This window comes from Polistes dominula, unplaced genomic scaffold (genome assembly GCF_049000335.1).
Source record: "Polistes dominula isolate Pdom_NZ unplaced genomic scaffold, Pdom_raw_medaka contig_286, whole genome shotgun sequence".
Classification (NCBI taxonomy): Eukaryota; Metazoa; Arthropoda; class Insecta; order Hymenoptera; family Vespidae; genus Polistes; species Polistes dominula.
Window position 1 is genome coordinate 498,166 of NW_028300851.1, and position 7,416 is coordinate 505,581.

Sequence of the window (7,416 nt, forward strand, 5' to 3'; positions counted from 1 at the left end):
ATTACTTTCGATGCAATTATTAATATACTCGTCTGATTCAATCTGCTGCCGTGTAATATTAGTATTTTTTCCCACATGCTTGAATGCAATAGTAAGTGAGTCACAAACTCTTAATCTCATTATTTTCATAGCAACGTATAATAAATGATAAGGAGTAACTCCACGCCGGTCTGATCTCCGTAATTCACTAGTCACTATTGTGAATGGTGTTGCATTTATTCCGTCTCTGAATGTTCGGAAATAGCCTAAATAAATCGATAAGAAAGAAAGTTCTTCAGCATGTTCATCAAAAATAATACTTCGTGGAAGACTATACTGTCCAGGTGCAATCCGTAAATATTCGTCATCATTCCACATTAGAGTCTGTTGTTGTGCCGTTAGATTTTCTTCGATCAGTATATCTTCACTTACGTCTTCTCGATGAATTTCATCAATATTATGATCATAGTTGAAAAAACTGTCATCTACTTTAATATCGTAGAATTCATAAAGTGGAGTTTGAATCAAGTACTGAAGCCATGCACGAATCGTTCTTTTATTAACCATTCCCACTAAGAAGCTTGATTTGTGAATTTTTTTTCTTGATATGAACGTTAATGCAATGGTCATCATCAATATTGCGAGGTAAATGTTTCACCATATTGTCCACTTCGACTGGTACATTAATAATTTGACCATAAATTCCGTATTGGCCGTGGATGTGACTTAACCGTCTAATTTGCATAAATGGAATTCGCGGAGAGACAAGTCTTTCGGAAATTAAATCAAGTGGTGGCAAAGACGCAGGTATAAATTGGTATTTGAAACCGTTGTATGTGGACAATGTTGGAATAACTTTCTTCTCGATTGATTGTTGACACGTGGTGCAAAGTAAAATCTCATTAATTGAATTGAAATTATCAATTATTATACGTAAGAGTTCTTCGTGTTCTGCTCGTGGTGGTTTTAAATCATTGTGGAACCATAATCGATCGCAAACAGAGCATGCATACCCGAACATATTGTTAAAAAATTTTTTGCGAAAATAATTATGGGCAACTTTATTTCTTAGAAAATGTTAGTACGGAATATCAGGACTTCTATCAATTTGAAAAACACCTACAAAATAAATTCATTATATTAACTAAAGAATTACCTATCTAGAGAATAACAATTAGTGCTTTAAATATGACGTATGGCGATTAAGTATGTAATCTGTGAACAATAAAAATTAATGAAGATATATATTGATGAAAAAATATTGAAGTACTTACCATGATCGTTATCACTATTTAGAACACTGCACGCATTGGATATATTAGTCTGCACATTCAATAACGCCTTTCGGCGAGAAAGAAATGTACGAACGCGTTCTGTTGAACTCTTTGCAACTTTTCTAATTTGTTTTTTCTGTTGATTTTCACAAAATTGTCCAGCGTTAGTTTTCGGTTGGGAAACATTTGAATCGCGACTCACAATATCCAATTGCGAATGATCTGAATAGAATAGAAAATAAAATTTAAAAAATGTATTAAACGAGATCTATTTAGATTATACATGTCCTGTAGTATGAGTAGAAAAGAATAAAAGAGAAATATACTTATTCGAAGCTATTTAATGACTTACGATGATCGTTTTCACTATTTCGAACAGTGCTCGCAGTATTATCCGCATTAGAAATATTATTCTGCACATTTAATAACGCCTTTCGGCGTGCACGAAATGCTCGAACGCGTTCTGTTGAACTCTTTGGAACTTTCCTAATTTGATTTTTCTGCTTATTTTCACACTTTTTAGTTTTAGTTTGCGGCATACTTTGTATTATTAAACAAATATATAAAAAATAAAGTCTTCTGGCTTTAGAGATAAGCTATGGTGGAGAAAATGAGATGAAACAAAAGAAGAATTAAAATATGTGATTGAGCCAAATTGATAATATAATACAATTTTATATGTTCGCCAAAGAGAAGCTTCGTTTCCTAAAAAACCTTAGTTGATATAATAGAAAATGTAATGTCGACCAAGCAAAAATTGGACACGTGACTTACCTTACTTTGACTTCGCCTGTACGCAAATGCAACGACGAAGTCTTATTTATGATACCTGGCAATGATAGTGGTACTTAGCCTTTTTTGTCTGATATCGTCAACTTTTTGTCGCTTTTTCTGTTTTTTCCTCAAAGGTTGTCTAAGATGTATCGTCGTAGACCTCCAGTGGAGAAATGGGAAGATTTTGTTGTTTAATGGATAGACTAAGGTATCCTTAACAAACGGATTTGAGAAGTGGGGAGGAGTGATGACAACACGTCCATATTCTTTACGTAACTATAGACATGAATATTATCGCATCGATAATAACGATTATAAATATAGATCAAATTTCAACTGACCTTCTCTGTTTTTTATAATTCTGTTCTCATGAAAAGGAACCGATCTTGTGGTGTAGGTAACTAACAAAAACTAACATTTTCCCAATTCTACTCATAAAGATTAAATATCGAATGCGCTAGCCATAAATAGAAACAAAAAAAATTGTAGAATGTTTGTCAATAGAAAATACATCGACCAAACATAAATAAATATAGTACATCCTTTTTTAAAACTCAGGTAGACGATATTCTTTCTTTGAATTGGAGATATCTTTATCATGAGTTATAACATATAAGTATTTTTAGTTGTAAATAATAGATTAAGATGCTTGAAAAAGAAGGAAACAATTGTGGTCGTTTTATTTTTGTTGTTTAATTTTATAGGTTATTTTATTAATTTTTTTAATTTTTTTATTATAAAAAAACTTTTTTTCCCATATTCCATATTTATAAAATAAGTTGTATTATTGTATTTTTAATGGAAATATAATAGCAATGGTTTATTTGTTTATGTCACGTTTCCAGTTTCTTCTTTTTAAAAATGTATTTATGTTATTGAAAAATATGTAAAAATTTTTTAAATACGGAAATATTATAATTAAAATAATAAAAATAACAAACGGCACCGGTATAGTCTCTGGGTGCAATAGCTGATAAAAAGTACACTTTTTCCAATTCAAGCAATAAAAATGGAATACTAAATGCGATAGGTATAGATTAAAAAAAAAAATGGTAGAAAGTTTGTCGGTAGAAAGATCCTATCATAACCTAAGTAAAAATAATTTTTTTTTTTGAAACTCAGGTAGATAAATTTTTTTCTTTTAAACTTTTCACACTTTCTGTGAATTTGAGATATCTTTATTATGGGTTAGCATACACAAGTATTTCTTTTTGTGTTGCAACTAATAACTGTGGATGCTGTTAAAGAAGGGAAAAATTGTGGTCGAATTTTTTTCGTTTTATCAGGTTTTGAATAACAACGATTTTAAAATCTATTTTTATTTTGGTTGTTTTATTTTATATTATTAAAAATTTTTTTTAAATTTATTTTCTATATTTTTTTTCTATATTTGTAAAATAAGTTATATTATTTTCTTCTTATTGGAAATATAATGTAAATAAGGTTTATTTGTTTTTGTCACGTGTATAGTTTCTTCTATTTAAAAACTTTTCTGTTATTAAAAAATTAGTATACATTTCCTAAATACTCAAAACATTATAATAAAAAAACATGTCTTTGGATATTTATAAGAAAACTATTCTACAATGCTGTTTAAATTTTCTTGAAGTGAAAACTTCTTTAGAATGAGAGTAATCTGATAAGTAAATAAACAGAAACACAGCTATGTAACGGCTGCTATACTAAATAACGAGAGAAAAAGAGACAAACATATAGGATTTATCCTGCGAGAGAATGAGACGGAATATAGCTATACAGTTTTTCCTATTCTCGGTCTCCTCTTTATGCTATGCTTCGTAGTTATCGCTCCTGGTTGTATATGTGTGTGTTTGTGTGCGACTGCATACTACAAAGCGTGGACTCGTAATCTTTCGATACTCAAAATGTTTGAAGGTAGGAGCGATAGAAGGGTAGAAGAATAAAAAGAGATAAGCACGTAGGTATGCGACAAAAGTATAAGGTCCAAACGAACCGACGGTCGAAATAAAGAAAGATGATGCGTGGTCTGTTTATATTTTACCAAACTTTTGATTTCTTTTCTATTTAAAAATGTTTCTATTTTATTGAAAAATTAATATTAAATTATTTATTTCGCAAATATTATAATTACAATTATGAAATATATAGAATATAATAATTGCATTGTCAGCAATATTTTACAAAAAAAAAAAATGATTACAAGATTCATCAGAGAAAAAGAATTAGACAGCACTGTAGAATATTTTTCTTATATTCTTATAAATATCTAAAGACGTGTTTTTTAATTATTCAAATATAATGTTTGCTTATTTAGGAAATTTATAATAATTTTTCAATAAAATAGAAATATACATATACAAATGCTAATAAAAAAAAAAACTCTTATAAGGTTTCTAGTCATTTAGGACATTTTATTTTTAACTTATTTAAACTCTATTATGTATCTTTACATATAAAAATAGAAAAAAAAATTTACCTCCCAAGATTCGAACCCTAAAAGACTCTGCCATTATTGGTACGAATCGCCGAATAGTTGTCATTACCCTAAACCTATTACATACCATTGCTTACTTCAGAAGTAAATTTAAAAACTAGATAGCATCATAAGCATTTTTAATTGCAAATATCTCAAAAATTATTGAGTAGTGGCTCCTATAACCATATATATTCGTAAAAAGGTAAGCAAAATCTATCATCCTGCAAAATTTGAACAAAATCCGAGAGAGCAAGACCTTGCGCTGTCTTTGTCAGTGGTGAAACTTAATAAAAAGTATCAGGTAAGAGAGTAATCATATTTTTTTAAATATATCTCGAAAAGTAAGGGAGATAAAATATTTTAGTACTGGACCTTTTTTGTAGCAAATGAATTGTCTACAAAACATAATTAATAAAAAATCGCTTTATCTCGCTTACTTTTGGAGATATTTTCAAAAATCTATCATGGTGTCACAGATGCGCGCGAGACTCTCGAGCTACAGAGAATATAGAAGAAAAAGAGAATATATTTAAGAAAAAGGGTTTCATCGCGTTATACTGTTTACATTTAGACGAAGCTAACAATAGGTGGTCTATCTCTCTTGCACGCATGGAAGTTAGGAGTTTGCGCATGCGTGCCATGGCGACTACGTCACAATGAGTAAGAGCAGGATAGCTTCATTTTCTGTTTCTTTCTACAAAGGCGTAGGACTAAGGGAATAATTACCTGTCTTTAAATTGGGATATTTCCTACAGGTAAATATTTATAAATATAAATTCAACACTAAAATTTAAAAAATAAATTAAAAATTCATATGAAAAAGAAAATTTTTTAAATAACCCGTTTTAAGCGAAATATCGAGCAAAAACCGTTCTCACGCCTTGATTTTTAATAGAAGAGATAAAAAAAAAATTTTTAGTCTCCCTACGATTGTTCTTTGTAGTTTTTTAAAGATAATTAAAAAAAAAAAATTAAAAAATTCCAATTTTTATATTTTTTATTGAATTTTCATTTTTTGAGTATTTTGAACCGTCGTAGGGGTGAAAGGGTGCGTTTTAGGAGAAAAATGGTCAAAAGAGATAGGCCTAAAATTTTATGCTCTACAACTTTTATTTAAAACTTTTTTTGATATTTTTAACATATAATCCAAAAATCGTATTTTGGGGTAGTTTTTAATTTTTTTCACCCCTTTCCCGGTAATTGAGAACTTTTTTACTTTGCCCACAGTTTTGTACGCATTTTTCTGATAATTTCCATATTTTTTCAGCCGTATAGCTCAAAAACCCGATTTCAGGGCTATTTTGACTGGACTATATACTAATGTTTCAATAGAAATAAAAATATTTTTAAGATGTTGAACGCCCAGCGTGAATCGGTGGAGCTTACCACGGAGCTAAAATTTGAGACTCGTAGTGTACACAGTTCGATAAGCTGAGAGAGCGATACTATTCAATGCATTTTTTAGATTTCTTGTTAGTCAGATCTTTATTTAGACGAAAGTATTTGGAAAGATAAGTTTGTGGTCCAAAGAATAAGGACGAGATATGTTATAAATAATAAGGGTCTCAAAGTGTGGTAGGCCACAGATTTGAAAAAACATTTCTAGAGAATATCTTTATTAGATCTTTCATTGCATTTTACCTGAACCTTCGTTCAATCCAGCAGTATTTTCCATATGTTTTTCGTAACGTTTTTATTTAATCTATCCTAAAATGTTTGTTATATAGTGCAAGAATGTAGATGAAAACAGGAAATAGAAAACCATACTAACAAAAAAAATTTCATACCTGAGTTTTAAAAAAAGGATTATTTATTTTTACCTAATTTCTGACGAATTATATTTCCTTTGATAAACATCCTACCACTTTGGTGACTATTTATAACTATCGCATTCCGCATTCTGTTTTTATTACTTGAATTGTGAAAAGTGCTCTTTATATCAGCTATTCCACCCAGAGACCATACTAGTGACCTTTATTATATATAGTAATAATATTATAATAAATAAATCCTACAATTTTCTTACTCTTTAAACTGTTCATTCGTCTCATTCTCTCGAAACTTAGATTTTTGAAGGTTTCACTTCTAACACGTGTGATCTGCACACATGATTTTTTTTATTATATTTAATATAGAGTTCACGTAAAGTCTAACAGCACCTAGCGACGGCCACTCATATACGGACCGTTTCTTTTGAAAGTTGTGTAAATCTACTTTCTCTTGTTAGAAGAAAATTAAAATTTAGTATATCTGTTCATTAAAAAATTTAGGCAAATTATATGAAGCCAGCCAATATTTCTACAAATTTATCAATATTTCATTAAATTATATAAATTTGCTTTAGGTGAATTTTACTAAACTAAAGTATATTTATGGGCTGCAAATAAACTTAAACAACTTTGTAAATGAAACAATTGTAAATATTGTTTAATTTTAATATTGAAAAATCAAATATTACATTTAAAATATGTTTAATATTATTCCAATTTTCTTTACAAATAATGACAAGTTATAAGATAGAAAAATTACTTTTTATTTTAGACGTTATATACATTGGTAAAATTGCAACATATTGGTAGTATTTACTTATGCTCTATATATGAGAGTTTTTTGAAATATTTATGATACACAGAAGGTATTTAAGTTAATAACTACTTGATATCTTTATATTTTCCATAACTAATAGGTCTGATATCATGGTACATAGACGCGAGAACTATGTTTTCAAATTTTATCGATTTTTCAAGACGATTATGTAATTTATAGTTTTTATTTCTTTGTCTTTCATCGATGTTTTATATAAAATAGTATACGGTGCACTTTTAAGAAACCTTATCCAACAAACTTGACATCAATTTATCTTTTCTTCAATAATGTATCTTTTTATCTGTTTTTTGATTGCGTTTTGAAAATTTTTTTTGAAATAAAATCTTC